This window comes from Carya illinoinensis, chromosome 16 (assembly GCF_018687715.1).
Source record: "Carya illinoinensis cultivar Pawnee chromosome 16, C.illinoinensisPawnee_v1, whole genome shotgun sequence".
NCBI lineage: Eukaryota > Viridiplantae > Streptophyta > Magnoliopsida > Fagales > Juglandaceae > Carya > Carya illinoinensis.
In genome coordinates this window covers 12,798,826-12,816,817 of record NC_056767.1, presented here as the reverse complement: position 1 = coordinate 12,816,817, position 17,992 = coordinate 12,798,826, and the positions used below count along the sequence as shown (strand labels likewise).

The following is a 17,992-nucleotide window of genomic DNA, read 5'->3' as shown; positions in this document are numbered from 1 at the left end:
CTTGAATCGCATCTGGAGTATCAAATGAACCAAATCAGTATACAAACAAGTACTATCCAAATTATAAGAAAATGGTGACAAGGAAGAGAAGAAGATGAGGGACCCTCAAGCATATAGGCAACTCACTCATGTGTACATGTGTGTGATATGTGAAACCAAAACCACCATAAATAACGAAAAAGAAAGACTCTAAGATAACTCAGAACTTTTATCAAACACATGGTGTGCACTCTTGAGAAACCGAAAACCATAATTGCACAACCCACAAGAAAAATCCCCAATACAAGTAACCGAACAGCTCAACTAATCAACCATAGTGATTTCAACACAACCCAATCAAAAAAATATAGCTCCTCATAGATTGGCTGAACAACATACCAAGCCCTAGAAATTTGAGAAGCCCGAAAATCACAGAAGCCTTACCTTGTTTAGAACGCAGAGATGAGAACTTGAATGATCTTCATAATTTCAAAAAACTAATTAATGATATGAGTGAATAAAGGAATCGGTTGGGTCGGGGCAAGTATGAGACACAAGGAAAGAGGAAAAAAAACTTAGGGTACATAAGTGCAGTGTGCCAAGGCATGTGCCCGAGAAAAAAAGAGTCCCACTAGGACTAATACAAGACCAGCGTAAAAGGCAAAAAAAACACAGATTTAGGCACATATCTCAAACAAACCCAAAAAAAAAACTCTTTTATTATTATTATTATTATTATTTTTGTTTAAACAAAAAACAACAAAATAAAAAAAAAAATTGTTTATTATTTTTATAAAAAAAAAAATCAAGACACATGTTTGACCTCATCTTAGTGCAATCATAGTGGATTGTACAAAAAAAAAACTGATTAGTGACACACTCTCAATTGCAGCAGTCACTATAGATGTTCACGCCTCATAAACTCATCAATGACAAAAGTCCGTGTGAGTGTGTGAGTGAGTATAGTTATGCCATATTATAGATATATATATATATATTTTATATATTTTTGAATCCTTTATACATGGATATTTTGTTTCTCACAGATGCTCACAAGAGGTTGTTACTCACCTTAAAAGTCAAACTTTATGCTAGGGCCTAGATACATGAGCATCTCCTCCAAACACTACTTTGCACAACCTCCTTTTTGTGTCCATGTTTGTTGTTCATATGTTTCCATATTGATTAGAACAACGATTTTTCCTATAAGGATTGAACCGTGTGTGATGTTTGTCTTTTTCCGTAATGATGTAACACCGACTTTTTCTATATGGATCACTCTTTGTGTTTGGCAAGGGGAGAGCTATCTACTGTACTAGGTTCAACTAGTATTAGTCAATTTAAGGCACGAACTTCCCCTTTTCATGAGCATCTCAGTAGAAAAAATGATCTTTTAAGCATAAAAAGTATACATACAAGTTCCTCATAGTGCATAGAATATGAATTTTGCCAAGATGAGTCAAAGGGTTAGTATGCATACAGTGTTCTCTACTACCAAGAGCAGTGCACAATTTCAAAAATTTATCAAGTAATATCACACCTTGTCAACACTTTGATTTATCAACCATGTACTTGAAAGATTTTTTTTTTTTTTTTTAAACAGAACAGAAAAAAATAGTATATATATATATATATATACAGTAACTCCAAAAAAAAATACTTCTCACTTGGGATCACACACCCCAATGGCTTTCCTTAAGAACTCGAACCTGAGACCATCCAAAGGTTTAGTAAATAGGTCAGCCAACTGATGTTCAGTAGACACATGCTCCAAGGATACTTTTTAGATTCAACCAAGTCTCTTATAAAATGATATCTAATGTCAATGTGCTTGGTTCGTGAGTGCTGGACAGGATTTTTGGAAATACTTATAACACTAGAATTATCACAATAGATTGTCATAATATCTTGAGAGAAACCATAGTCATTAAGCATATTTTTCATCCATAAGAGCTGTGTACAACAACTTCCTGCAGCTATGTATTTAGCTTCAGCAGTGGACAAAGAAATTGAATTTTGCTTTTTACTCATCCAAGCCACAAGATTACCACCTACATAAAAACATCCACCTATAGTACTCTGTCTATCATCAGCATTCCCAGTCCAATCAGCATCCGAATAACCAACAAGTGTTAGATTAGTGTCTTTTGAATACCATATCCCATAATCAACAGTAGCATTAAGATATTTTATGATTCTTTTTACTGCTGTAAGATGGGATTCTTTTGGATTAGCTTGAAATCTAGCACACACACCAACACTAAAAGTTATATCGGGTCTACTTGCTATGATATATAATAAACTTCCTATCATGCTTCTATAAAGAGTGGGGTCAATGTTTTTACCTGTAGAATCATTACTGATTTTTACTGAAGTGCTCATGGGAGTGCGAGCATTGTTTTTTCCTTCCATTCCAAACCTCATAACAAGATCTCTTACATACTTAGATTGTGAGATAAAAATTCCTTCTTTACTTTGTTTTACTTGAATGCCCAAGAAAAAATTTAGCTCACCAATCATACTTATTTCAAATTCAGATTTCATTTCATTTGCAAAATCATGTGCAAGAGACTCAAGTGTAGCTCCAAAGACAATATCTTCAACATAGATTTGAGCAATTAGGAGTTGTTTACCTGATCTTCTTATGAACATGGTTCTATCAGCTTGTCCTCTAATGAAATTATTAGCAAGTAAGCTGTCAACCTTTCATACCACGCACGAGGAGCTTGTTTTAACCCATAAAGAGCCTTCTTCAACTTGTACACATGGTCAGGATAAAGATGATTAGTAAACCCTTTAGGTTATTCAACATATACCTCTTCATGTAATAGTCCATTTAGGAAAGCGCATTTGACATCCATTTGATATAATTTGAAGTCTAGATGACATGCAAGTGCAAGTAGAATGCGGACAGATTCTAAACGAGCCACGGGGGCAAATGTTTCATCAAAATCAATCCCTTCTACTTGAGTGTAGCCTTGTGCAACTAGCCTTGCTTTGTTCCTCACAATGGTCCCATGTTCATCGGATTTGTTCTTGAAGATCCACTTAGTTCCTATAATATTGTATTTTTCGGGTCTAGGAACTAATTCCCATATATCATTTCTGGTGAATTGATGAAGTTCCTCATGCATCGCGTTAACCCAACTTTCATCATTCAATGCTTCTTCAACTTTCTTTGGTTCAACCTGTGACAAATAGCACACAAAAGAAACTTGATTTCGTACTCTTTTTCTAAGTCTCATACCTTCATCTAGATCACCAAGCATATTTTCTCTTGGGATTTTGAGTGACTCTAGAAGATGGTTCTTTTTCTTGTGAGTTTTGTGGTGGTTTTTCTGGATGATCTTCTTCATCTTGCTCTTGAGAGTCATTTTCCACAGCTTGCACCAATACCTTCATGTTTTCAAGTTCCTCCATAGTAATCTTGGCTGAAATATCATCTACAACAACATTAATTGATTCCATAACAGTTTTAGTATGTAAGTTGTAAACTCTATAAGCCTTACTATTTGAAGAATAACCTAGAAACACTCCTTCATCACTTTTGCTTTCAAATTTATGAGTGTTTTCTCGATCTCTCAAGATATAACATTAACTCCCAAAAACTCTAAAATACTTTACCGTGGGTTTTTTATTTTTCCACAAACCATAAGGAGTAAGCTTGGTGCCCGGTCTTAGAACCACTCGATTCAGAATATGATTTTCTGTATTTACAGCTTCTTCTCAAAAGTGCAGTGCCATCTTTTTGTTGCTTAACATGGTTCATGCCATCTTTTGAATTGCTCTATTTTTTTTTTCCACTACTCCATTTTGTTGTAGAGTAATAGGTGCAGAAAATTCCTGATGTATGCCCTGTTCATCACAAAAATTAGTGAAGTTAGTATTTTCAAATTCTCTACCATGATCACTACGTATTCTAGAGATAGAAACTTCCTTTTCAATTTGTAACGTCTTGAACAGCTTCTTGGTAAGATCAAAAGCTTCATATTTTTCTCTCAATAAAATAGACCATGTGAATCTTGAGAAGTTATCTACAATCACCATGATATATCTCTTTCCACCAAGACTCTCAGTTTGAGTGGGACCCTTCAAGTCCATATGCAACAACTCAAGTGGCCGAGAGGTGAGTATGTGAGTAATTTTCTGATGTTGAGCTCTGGTTTGTTTTCCTTCTTGGCATGCTCCACAAACTATTTTCTTGACTTTAATAGCTTGGGGCAGTCCATCAACAACTTCCCTTCTTGACATCTTTGATAATTCTTTAAAATTAATGTGTCCAAGTCGTTGATGCCATAATTCAACTTCATCAAATAAGGTCCTATAACACTCTAACCTTGAACTTGGAGAGATTCCATAGCAATTATCTGAAGTTCTAGTGCCTTTTAGAATCCATTCTCGGGCTTGATTGTATATATTGCATTCATCTTTGGAAAACTGCATAAAGAGATTGTCATCACAAAACTGACTAATGCTGAGTAAATTAGCTTTTAGACCATTAACAAACAAAACATTATGTAAAGAAGGTAATCCAGGTATTTCAATACTCCCTTTTCCCTCTACAGCAACTTTGCTTCCATCTCCAAAAGTCACAGTGCCTCCAACGGTTGGTTCAATCTTCTTGAATAATGCTTTATCTCCATACATGTGTCTTGAACAAGCACTGTCCAGATACCAAGAACAATCTTTCTTTGCTCTAAGTGCTGTATGAGCAACAAAGCACATAGCATCTTCTTTATTCACCCATTTTACTTTGGGTTTTGGCTTATTCTTTTCATTTGCACTGCTTTGTATAATCTTATTTTGGAAGCAAAAATCTGCCAATTCACCAAGCTTGAGACTTAAAAGATTTATCTGTTGATTCATATTCTCAACTTGATTTTCTAGACTCTTCCCTCTTCTTTTTTGTATTTCTTTCACCATTCATTTTCTGCACTTGGTAAAAGTTAAAACAATGCGGTCTTATATGACTAACAATTCCACAATTATGACAAGTAGGAATGAATTTATCATGCAGAATTTTTGAATGAACTGGTTTGGATAATAGATGATTTTGAACATTCTTACCTTGACTTCATTTTACAAAAACTATACCTTTAGATGATGTAGCAACGGATGATGGGGCTAGTTTTTCTTTTCCTTTTGAAGTCATATAGCCTAGTCCAATTCTATCATTACTCACTTTCTGACAACTCAACATTTCTTCTAATTTCTGTGTTGCTGTTTTTCCTTTGCACTCTTGAAATTCTTCTAATTTCTTTTCTAGTGCAGTCTTTTGATCATTTAATCTTGATATTTCAACATCAGAATTTTTTAGTGCTTCTGAGAGATTATTTTTCTCACATTCCACAGCAGTGAGTCTATTGTACAGCTTCTTGTTGACTTTCTTTAATTTGACTACTTCTTCACATACGTCATTATATGTTTCTTGTATGCTAAAATCCTGATCAGCTTCAACAAGTGCTACATCCGAATCACTAAAGGCACATTCACTTTCAGCTTTTGTTAGTTCAACCTTAGTAAGATCATTCACAACAGAAGCAAAAGCCATAAAAGATTTTTCACTGTCAGAAGATGAATTTTCAGAGTCAGAACTATCACTAAGTGGCACATTTAAAGCTTTTCCTTTACTTTTTCTGAAATTTGGACATTCAATTCTGATGTGACCATTGTGATGACCCGCTTTTACGTATATTTTCACTGAAGGAGTGTTTTTAATTTAATTAATATATTGATTTATTTATTTTAAATTAATGTGTTTTAATTGGTTTTTAATTTATTTGATGTTGTGTTTATTTTATTTAGTCGTTTTACGGTTTTTAATATCGTTTTTGGCGGATCGGTTTTTGGTTTCCGGAGTGAGGACTAGACCTTATTTCTTTTCCCTTATCTTTTCTTTTCTTTTCTCTTTCTCCTTTTTCTTTCTTTTTCCTTCTTTTTCTTTCTTTTTTTCTTCTTTCTTCCCCATTTCCTCTCCCACGCGCTGCCCCTTCTTTTTCCCCTTACCGTCGCTGCCACTTCGGCCGCCCATTGCACCGCCTTCCGGCGGCTGTGTTGTACACCACCCCCACCATTCTCTTCCCCTTCCACCAGAGATCATCCCCACCAATTTTCAGAGCCATCGGACCAGCCGTTAGCCGCCACGAGCCCCTGGAAGTCACGGCACCTGTCCTGCTTTTCTCCCTTGTCGCCGGTTGCTTTCGCAGCCCAGAACCGCCGCTCGCCTGCGGCGTGGCCTACACCACCCACCCAGTTTTCTTCCCCTCTTACCGGTGAACATCCCCACCAAGTTTCACCTCCATCCGAGCCACCGTTAGCCACCACGAGTTCCTCCAAGCCACACGGTTTTAGCCCCGATCTGCCTCCGTCGCTCCATCTCCGGCCACCACCTCTTCACCACTTCATCACCGACTCCTTGCCGTCCTAACCCACCCATTTCCAGCCTCTAACCATCGCCGGAACAGCTCCCACGAGCTAGCTTTCCGATTTGGGTATTTTGGCCTTTCTCCGCCATTTTCGCCGCCACCCACGGCCAAACTCCACTTCCCTTAACTTCATAAACATCTCAAGATCATTACCTATCAATTTCGTGCCTTGGTTTGTCCCCGTTCAAAAGTGGGTAATTTATTACCCACGGCTACAGTGTAAATTACACTGTTACGTTGCTTTTCCTCCGCCGTTTGCAATGCCGCGAGCTTTCTAAAAATACCGTACAGCGCTGTAAGTATTTTCCAAACCCTACTTTCAGATTTAAATATATATTGCTCATTCAATATTTATTTGTTGTTGGTTGGTTGATTCCGGACTGAGTCCGAGGAGTTTGGGGGTCGGATGGATGGAGGACGGAGTTGCTTGGGTTGGTTATTTGTGATTGCTTGATTTATTTGAGCCATGAGGCGTGAGTTGCATATTGTGTATACGTGCATTTTATTTATTTGAGAAAATCATGTTTTGTTGGCGTAAATGGTTTTTGGGTGGGTGTGTCTCACGAGCCCAAGCCGGGATAGGTTATTATCTCGGTGGAGCTCCTCTAGTCACTCGGGAGTGGATAATATTGAGTGACATCCCCTGAGTTGTCGCAGGACGACAACCGGATCGCACGATACGGTAACGCTGTTGTGTCGACTCCGTAGTCCCTAGAGTGGCGGGGACTAGAGGATGGCCTGGTCCCTAGATAAACACTAACTGATTTATCTAAACAACCTTATAAATATCTAGATAAACTCAATGTTGTTGAAGATAAAGTCATCTCTTATTTTACATTCATTCAAATTTAAATAAATAATGATAATATAAATCTTATCATTTCGTCATCTAATCCTCGCCAATTTCTGCCTTTACAATAGGCAGTGTGCGAAGGTTGAAGGTGCATGACGGCAGTTATTGGAAGTAGAAAGACGATGACTGGACTAGGTAGTGAGAACTAGGGATAGAATTTAGGTTTTTAACAGAGGAAAAATTAGATAGTGGCGTTCATAGGGATGTTTAGGAACACAATTGTTTTCAAATATTCTTAGACTGCTTTACTACTATTTACAAATTATTCACTACTATTCACTACTATTTTATTATTATCCTCACTACTATTTACAGGTCATTTGAGAATGACCTATTTGGGAGAACTATTATTCTCTGATATTCTCAGACTACTTCACTAATATTCACAAATTATTCACTACTATTCACAAACTAATTCACTATTATTCACATATCATCTGAGATACTCTTAATATCCAAATAGGAGAGTAATCGGCAAAGATTTCACCCATAACAATTTAGGGTGCAACACCAAACTGAATAATGGTATATTAGTGTTTGTTGATTAAAGGCAATATTTCCAACTTGCAAATCTCGTTCGTAAAAAGAATTTTATCAATGTCACCACAAAGTTTCTCCTAAAAAAGAAATAGATTTGTCTCGAAGTGTAATATTTTTGTCCATATTTAGTCACGTGTGTTTTCTCATCTTCAAAAATACCTTTAAACACCGTTTTCCCCTTATCACAAGTAGTTTGGCCTCAAATGCTAACCTTTTTTTTTGTTTTTTGTTTTTTTGCAATAAAGTAGTAGTTTCTAGAAATTTAAGTCGGAGAAAAAGAACTCACAACAAACGGGCATAAATGTTGTAGTGATATTCGAGATTATGAAATGTTTTCTGAACCAATGTGCAAAATAGGGTAGCATATTAATGCTTTTGGGATGTTATTACATTCAATACGGGATACCAAATCATTAGATATGGCATGTTGCTCGTATCTTTTGTGAGTGTAAACCACCATGCTCAATCAATCATTTTTTAAGCTTGATTGATATCAAGTAAATATACAAAAGCTTTTTTTTACTTGTTTCAAATCGAGTTAAAATGTATGGATGAAAAAACCAATTATAAATGACCTAGTTAGGGAGATAAAAAAAAACATGGTTGTCATTGCCTTCCGAGACACAAGACAATTGTCTATGGCACATCATGAGAAAATTGTCGGAAAAGCTAACTTCCCATGCTCAATATATCATGATAAGAGTTTGAACAATATTTGTGGTGGGAAGTTTTATACAATTGTGGCGGGAGAGGGTTACACATAATTGAAACATAAGTTTCTCGTTCAAACTAAGTTTGAGACTGTTCGGCAGTATGGCATTTTCCATTCAAATGTTGAGATAATAGTTTGAATGATATTTTTGGTGGGAAGTTATATACACTTATTCTAGAGCGGATGTTTGATATTTTGTTCAAACATTAATTTTACATTCAAACAGATTTATAAACTATTCAAAAGCTCAAAAGATTTGTTCAAATGGTGATTAAAAAAAAAAAAAAAATCATCGAAATAACAGTTATTATGGAAATTTATTGAAGCATTCAAAAATTTTAAAAATAATCATTATTTGAGTTTTTTAATTTTCATTTCTAAAATATGGAAAATCTACCTATACAGGTTTATTATTTATGGTAAATCAAAATAGATCATATATGTCATCCTAGAAAATTAATATAATTACTTGGAAATATAAATTAATAGTTTTTTATGAGAAATAACAATTTTCAAATATTTTTTTTTCCTCCAGCGAAACTCATTTTTGATATCACTAAATGATAAGAAAAAAAAAAACCATTTTTAATGAACAAACTCTATATATAAAATAAAAATTATTCAAAAGTGCCAATGTTTGAGATACAACAAATTTAAAAAATAAAAAAAACTATGTTGTTAAATTATCGAGGTCCTCCTGCTTCACAGCCATGCGTCCCTCAATATCATTCAGTCAAGAAATGATAGGCACAATGATCCTCTCCATGGTATGAATCAAAAGTGTGCAATTCTCATTGAACAGGGATTGAGTCTCTCTAGTTCCTTGCATAAATCACAATGGACAAAATAACCCATTTAAAAAAAAAAAGAGCAATTAATTCTTAACCCAAAATATAGGAAATAATTGAATAAAGCATTAATAAATTTTACTTTTACTTATCAAGAAAAAAAAAATCAATAATAACTTATATCGAATACGAACACCTTGCATTTATCACTAATAACTCATATCCAATTTTAAAAAATGACCCAATAAGTTATTATGCCCTAACATGCCGATATCCAATTATAGTTGTATACATGCATATATTATTTAGAATGTTTGCATGATTGTGTTTTTATTCAATTTAACCTTAGACCCATTCGAGAGTTATACTCTATTGTTTGTGAAGAGTGTTTGGGTACAAATCTTGAATTGTCCAAAGCAGACAATTTGGGATTCTACCATCTATATGGTAAATATATTTAGTTTGAAGTACTCTAATGTTACTATTGGGATTTTGGTTCAGTGTTTCCTTTCATTCTTTGAGTGTGTGGTACGTAAGTATCTTGTTCGTAGACAGGTGTGAGCACTTTCCACAACTAGCATACATGGAGAATTTGGGGGAAATGTTGCCGAAATTTCAACTGACATGGGAATAAAGGACTAAGTATGTATGCGATAGATGATAGTATCTCAAATGAGATAGGGCCAACTTCTTTATACAATGGATACAATCAATGTATAAGGAATGATGTCTATTCTTGATTTTTTTTTTTTAACTATGTTTATTACAGTAGTGTACTAGGGCATAAAAGATGGATAAGAGTTTGATCCTTTTGGGAGAAAAACTTGGTAAAGACTACAAGGAATATGCAAAATTATTTATAGAATTTAAGTAGGGGAGTGTTAACACTTGGGGTTTTATAAGATATTCGTGTAACAAGTGCAGAAACTTGAGTCATCATAATTTGGTCCTAGTGGAGGAGCACATTTACATCAATAGAATCGATCATAAATACTTACTGGGTTTTACATGATGAACCATTTCCACAAATAATCCAATTTGTAGCTGAGGGAAATTACAAGGGCAGAGACAGTGAGATAAATGTGGATGTATCTGATGATAATGATAAATGTGGATGTATCTACCTTGCATGCACAGGTATAGAGACGCCTTGGGTCAGTTTGCTTGTAGACCTGTGTTAGAGTCAGAGTTAGAGTCTAATTTTTCTAATCATTTATTTGATAATTCTTTTAATTCTGAGAAAATGAGTGAACATGGAGATCAACCTACTAGGACCCTTCAAGATTACCTCCACCCTACACGCACAGCCACACCATCATGCATCATGTTTCCAGCCAATACTTGCCAACTGGATTTTAAAACAAGGATCATACAGTTATTCCCTACTTTTCATGGCTTGGAAAATGAAAATCCATATGTGCACATTAGGAAGTTTGAGGAAGTACTTGCGACTTTTCATAATCAAAATGCAACTGATGACATTGTGAGACTTAAGTTCTTTCCTTTCTCTTTGAAGGATAGAGCTAAGAATTGGCTATACTCGCTGAGACCATGATCTATTGGGTCATGGAATGAGATGACTTAGGTCTTCTTTAATAAATACTTTCCCCAACATAAGAAAAATGCTTTAAAAAGGCAAATCTCCACCTTTGCACAAAATGACAGTGAGATTTTGTATCAGTCTTGGGAGAGATTTCAGGAGTTGTTGAGTATGTGTCCTCACCATAGGTATGAGAATTGGTGCTTAGTGAGCTATTTTTATGAGGTACTTACACCTAGAGACTGCCAATTTGTGACGATGATGTGTAATGGTGAGTTCTTACAGAAAGATCCTGATGAGGCCATAGAATACCTCAATGAGCTTGATGAAAAATCTCACACTTGAATTGGACCTAGTGCTAGTGAGAGCACAAATAGGTCATGACCTGCAGAAAACCCAAATGGTGGTGGAATTTAACATCTCAAGGAAAAGGATAACCTAAAAGCTAAAGTTGATATGCTCACTAGGGAGCTAGAGGTGTTGAAGAATAAAGACTTAAAGTCAACACACATGGCTAATCATCCAGAGTCTTTTGGACAATGTTTTGTGTGTGGCGGGGTAGATCACCTTGCTCAAGAGTGTCCCACATTTGCTAAGATGAGAGGAATGTACGAGGAACAATGTAATACCTTAGGTATGTACAAGAAGTCTTTTACACCTTTCTTTGATACCTATAATCCAGGGTGGCGCAATCACCCCAATTTTAGCTAGAAGTCTGAAAACCAGCTGCATGCATAACCCGTTAGATCATATCCTGTACCATATCATGCACCTTCATCTTTTAGGAGTCCTTTAGAAAACACTTTGCATGCTTTTATTGAGGTACAAGGTAAGACTAACTGAAAGTTTGAATCTTTGATTACGCAGGTTGTTGAAGAAAACAATGAGATAAAGAGCCAATTGTCCAAATTGATGAGCTCCTTGAGTGTGAATGAGCGAGGTAAGTTCCCTTCTCAAGCTCACTCCGCACCCCATGGTTAACACATGGTGCAAGAGAATTTGAATGATGTGAATGCCATTGTGACCCGAAGTGGTAAGTCATTACACATCCCAATAATGAACAAATCAGAGGATGTGGAAAAGAATCAAGATAGTAGTGATGCCAAGCCGCCCAAGGAACCTGAGGTGACAAAGAATTATGTTAAGGTACCATTCCCTCAAGCTTTAAAACTGAGCAAGCGAATTTTGGATCCTAACAATGAAATCTTGTAGAACCTCAAGCAAGTAAAATTAACCTCCCTCTTTTGCATGTTATTAAACAAGTTCCTACTTATGCAAAAGTTATTAAAGATTTGTGTACAGTTAAGAGGAAGCACCATGTGAAGAAGACAGCATTCCTGACAAAGCAAGTTAGTGCTCTAATTGAGCAGCGAATTCCTCCCAAGTACAAGGATCCTGGTTGTCCAACCATTGCATGCAACATTGGAAGTCATGAGTTTGGGCAAGCTTTTCTAGATTTAGGAGCTAGTGTGAATCTAATGCCATATTCTATTTATTTGCGGTTGGGGTTGGGAGAAATCAAACGAACCACTGTGGTATTACAATTGGATGACCGTTCAGTCAAAGTACCCTGGGTGTAGTAGAGGATATTTTAATTCAAATTGACAAATTTTATTATCTTGTTGATTTCCTAATCCTTGACACTAGCTTTGTTGTTGATACTACTTCTAAAATTCTTGTGATTTTAGGTAGGCCATTCATTGCCACTGCTAATGCTCTTATTAATTGCAGGAATGGGCTCATAAAGCTGTCTTTTGGAAACTTGACTCTCGAGGTGAATATCTTCCATATTGCAAAACAGCCAAAAGATGATGACGAGAGCTACCAAACATACATGATTAACTCACTCATGGATAGGGGAGTTTCTATAGCTCATGATTTTGATCCCCTTGAGTATTTTCTTGTTAATTCTGAGTTTGATTTTATCAGTGATCCATCTGATGTAGTTGATATTTGTGCTATTTTTTATAGAACTTAGGATTATGGCACTCAGGCATGGCAACTGAAGTTCGAGGAGTTGCTTGAGAAAAGTGAAAAACAAATTCCTTCAAGCGTGGAAGCACTCAAAGTTGAATTGAAGCATCTGCCTAAGGGTTTAAAGCATGCTTTCCTTGGTCCAGGTGATACTTTTCTAGTTATTATCTCATCTGAATTGTCTGAGTCTCAAGGTGAGAAATTAATTCGGACCCTAAGTGAGCATAAGTCAGGCTTAGGTTGGAGTATTGCTGATATAAAAGGTGTTAGTCCCCTAGTCTATTCTCATAAAATTAATTTGGAGGAAGGAACTGGCCCTCGTAAAGACCTCCAACGTCAGCTTAATCCCATTATGAAAGTAGTGGTGAAGAATGAAGTATTGAAACTATTAGATGTTGGAATCATAATCCTATTGCTGATAGTAAATGGGTCAGTCCTACATAGGTTGTTCCTAAGAAGTCAAGTGTTACTGTGGTGAAGAATGACTTGGGAGAGTTAGTCCCTACAAAACTTGTGGCTGGGTGGCGGATGTGCATTGACTACAGAAAATTGAATGCTGCCACCCGGAAAGACCATTTTCCTCTCTCTTTTATTGATCAAATTCTTGAGCGTGTGACTGGTCATCCTTTTTAATGTTTCTTGGATGGTTATTCTGGTTATTATCAAATTGAAATTGCATTAAAAGACCAGGATAAAACCACTTTCACTTGTCCTTTTGGTACTTATGCTTTTCGTAGAATGCCATTTGGATTGTATAATGCACTTGCTACTTTTCAACATTGCATGATGAGCATTTTTAGTGACATGGCTAAAAATTGCATGGAAGTTTTTATGGATGACTTGATTGTTTTTTAATCTTCTTTTGAAGCATGCTTATTGAATTTAGAGACTGTTGACTAGTTGTGAGGAGAAGGAATTGGTTTTGAATTGGGAAAAATGCCACTTTATGTTACCTTAAGGTATTGTGTTAGGGCATATTATTTCTTCTAGGGGTTAGAGGTTGATCAATCTAAGATTGAATTAATCTCTAAGTTGCCTACGCCTAGGACAATGAAGGATGTGAGATCCTTTCTTGGTCATGCGGGCTTTTATAGGAGGTTCATACAGAATTTTTCCACTATATCCAGACCACTATGTGACCTCCTAATCAAAGATGCCCCATTTGAGTGGACACAAGATTGTCAAGAGGCCTTTAAAACGTTAATTGGCAAGCTTACCTCAGCACTCATAATGCAGCCACCTGATTGGACTTTATCTTTTGAAATCATGTATGATGCTAGTGATTTTGCTGTAGGTGCTGTTATTGGACAGCGAAGGGAGGGGAGGCCTTTTGTCATTTACTATACTAGTAGAACTCTAAATAGTGCTCAAATGAATTACTCCACCACTGAAAAAGAGTTGTTAGCTGTAGTGTTTGCTTTGGATAAGTTTCATGCTTACTTGATTGCCTATCCTATTATTATTTTCACAAATCATGCAGCCCTTAAGTACCTTCTTACAAAGAAGGATGCTGAGGTGCAACTAATACAATAGATTTTACTTTTGCAGCAATTTGACATCATCATCAAGGACAAGAAAGGAGTGGAGAATGTAGTGGCTGACCATCTCTCGAGGCTCACATTTGAGGATACCTCTGACTACCTGCCAATCAGGGATTATTTTTCCGATGAGCATTTACTTTCTATTACTTCTCTACCATAGTTTGCTCATATTGTGAATTATTTGGTTGTAGGTGAGATACTGGTGGATTGGAGCGCTCAGGACAAGAGGAAGTTCATGACTGAGGTACGTAATTTCTATTGGGATGACCATTTTCTTTTCAAATGCTACCCTGACCAAATTTTAAGGTTTTGCATTCCTGATGAAGAGATTGCTAGTATTTTTGAATTTTGTCACTCCCAAGCTTGTGGGGGCCACTTTTCAAAGAGAAAAACCGCTGCAAAAATTCTACAATGTGGATTTTATTGGCCCACCATATTTAAGGATGCAAACATCTATTGTCGCTCATGTGAAAAGTGTCAAAAGTTGGGAGTTATGTCTCCTCATAATATGATGCCCTTAAACTCAATTTTAGTGATTGAAATTTTTGATTATTGGGGCATTGATTTTATGGGACCATTTCCTCCTTCTTTTGGATATCAATATATTATTATGGTGGTCGATTATGTGTCAAAATGGGTAGAGGCAATAGCTTGCAGGAGCAATGATAATAGGACGGTAATTAAATTTCTCAAAGAGAATGTGTTATCTCGATTTGGTACACCACGTGCTATCATTAGTGACTAGGGTACACATTTTTGCAACCGTTCTTTTGAGGCTTTGATGAAAAAATATGGGGTACATAAGATCTCTATTGCCTACCATGATTGAGCTGAAATATTGCATATTTTAGCTATTTAAAACCAATGTATTTTAAATCCATCATGACATTATTATTGGTTTTAAATGGAAAAATGGTTAAAATGAATAAATCAAAGTTGTGATTTTAATTGATTAAAAGCATGAATTTCTGCTTGAATTCTACCAACTATTGATTACTGTGCATTCTAGTCCATAACTTTTCTTGCTTTCCATTATCATTTGCGTTTGTACCATTGTTCTCCTTGTTCTCCATGTTCATAAGGTTTCTTGAGCTATCTTTCCATCTTCAAAAGATAGAAGCACTTCTTGCCATCCGTGAATGGAAGTTGCTCAAGCTAACCTTTCATTTGTGTTATTTTGCTGTTGAGTGTTTTCTTTTTTTTAATCTCTATCTCCATTTTTCGTGCATACCATGGTTCATTATGTTCATGCCTTGTTCATACTTTGTCTTGAGCTTTCCCACCATTCAAACACTCCCAACTCACATGGTCCCTTTTAGCTTACCTCCACTCACTCACACATGCAACACACATGCAGCAAAGACACTCAACAGCAGGAGAACACTCACACATGCAGACCAGCAGAACACTCACACATGCATCAAAACAGCAACTCACAGCCAGCCACTCAGACATGCAAAAAACGTGGGACCAGCAGCTCACACATGCAGAAAACTTGGGAGCATCATCACTCACGGATGGAAGGGAAACAAATCAACAAACACAGCCAGACAGCTCACTATAGAAACTCAGACTGAAATGCTACGGGATTCAGCAGAAGAACAGCAGGCTTTATTCCTTTTGTTGGTTCTACAACAGCACATGGATTGAGCTGGAGCTGAACGTGTAGCAGCAGCAAATTGATTCCTTCTTTTTCGAGTAGCTGGACGTGCAGTAGGAGATCAATAGCATCACATGGACCACAGCAGCTCACACATGCAATAAACCTGCAGCAACAAACATAGCAGACAGCACACACTCGGAAAGCAGGAGCAATGCAGCTCATGCATCATTTCGTTGGAAAGCAGCACGTTGCAGGAGAAGAATGGGAGGCAACAAAAGATCACGCTGGCATCTATGAGGCAGCACGTTTCAAACACTCGGACAGCAGCAGAATTATTTCTCTCTTTCTTTCCGGATGCTTGAACGTGCACCAGCAGAGGATTATTTGATTTCAGCTTTTGGCATGTGATTCCACCGAAGTTGTCATTGAATCTTAGAGATGGAAGACAGCTGGACGGAAAGCAGCAGCAGGAGATCACATGGGATCACACATAGACAGACGGGTTGGACTTCGGCTCTTTATTTTTCAACTTGTTTTTATACGGCTGGGCAGTTTATTTAAGAGGAAGAATGGGGGCTGAAAATAGAGAGTTGTGTTCGGCAGTTTTTGTTTTAACTTAAACATTTTGTTTGTTCGGCAGTTTTTCCTTTTGGCTTCAATGCTTTGTTGTTTTAGAATTTTTATTAAGTGTATTAAGAATTGTTCTAGAATTTTATTTCATTAAGTGTAATACCTTAATTTCTTTCAAGTGTGCTAGTTGGTTTCATGCAACAAGAGAATTGTTTTAGAAGTTTTAATCAAGTATGCTAGTTTGTTTCATGAAACAAAGGAATTGTTTTAGAAGTTTTTAATTAAGTGTGCTAGTTTAATTTATTGCAAGAAGGGTTTGGTTGAGAGCTTTTGTTTTTGATTTTTCTGAAAGATACATGGGAGTAGAGGGAATTGAGCTTTTCATTCGTAAAGTGAAGTGAGTCGGTTTAGATTTATTTTTCTAGAGGAGATTTAGTTGGTTTGAATTATATTTTTCAGAAAGTGAAGGAGAGAACTTTTGTTTTTATTTTAATTGGGTAATTTATTTGTTGTTTACTTATTTCATGTTATTTATTTTTATTGTTTCATTAAGCTTTCATTTTAATAGTGATTACAATTGCTATGGTTTAATTTGAGAATTTGTGATTTAGATACAATGATAAACCCTAGAATATTGATTTTGAGGCTTTTCAATTTTCAGTGCATGTTTTGTCAATTACTTTCTAATTTAGTTTAATTCTTAATTTAGTTTTATTAGTTTCTGAGTTTTATCTATTAGTCCTTTACATTCCAATCCGACAATCAAAATCTAAAAACATGAATCTAGTCCATGACTAGTTACCTCTTCCATCCATTGCACATATCATCCTCTTGTTTTTTCTTTGTGAAGTTTTTCACATTTTTCAACGAGTTTAATTTTAAGTAACTTTCCCTGAGGAGACAATCTCGGAATTTATTCCTAATTATTACATGACATCCTCATGCACTTGGGATAGCTTTAGTGCTACTCATTTTTGAGTGAGTCAAGTTTTTGGCGCCGTTGCCGGGGAAAAGTTGTCTAACTTAAATTTAAACTTGTTATTTTATTTTATTTTTCTCTACCATATTATCTCCGGTTACTCATCTCATTTGCATCAACCACTCATCTCTACCATATTAGATTGATGTTTCATGTCATGGGTGAGAGACACTTCAAATAGGTTGCTTAGAGTCACATCGAGTGTTGAGAGTAGTATACACAGCTTGGAGATAGATAGCTCGTCTGTCTTTTCTTTGAGTGAGCCAGGTGACGAAATTGAAATTGAATCAGAAAACATGGTTGCACCTGCACCACGCACTCTTAAGGACTATTTGCAACCCACTCGTACCACTACACCTTCATGCATTGTTTTACCAGAAAATGCACCTAATTTCTCTATTAAGCATGGCATGATGTCAGTGATACCTCAGTTCCACGGGATGGATTTTGAGAGTCCTTACTAGCACTTGACAGATTTTGAGTTGGCT

General features: G+C 36.2%; 1 non-coding gene across 1 annotated transcript; it reads right to left on the bottom strand.

The window, feature by feature from the left end:
• Positions 1 to 10,920: 10,920 nt before the first annotated feature.
• Positions 10,921 to 11,028, bottom strand: LOC122299979. The gene has a single exon (XR_006239830.1). It is a non-coding gene; the product is annotated as a small nucleolar RNA R71 (small nucleolar RNA).
• Between the last annotated feature and the right edge of the window lie 6,964 nt (positions 11,029 to 17,992).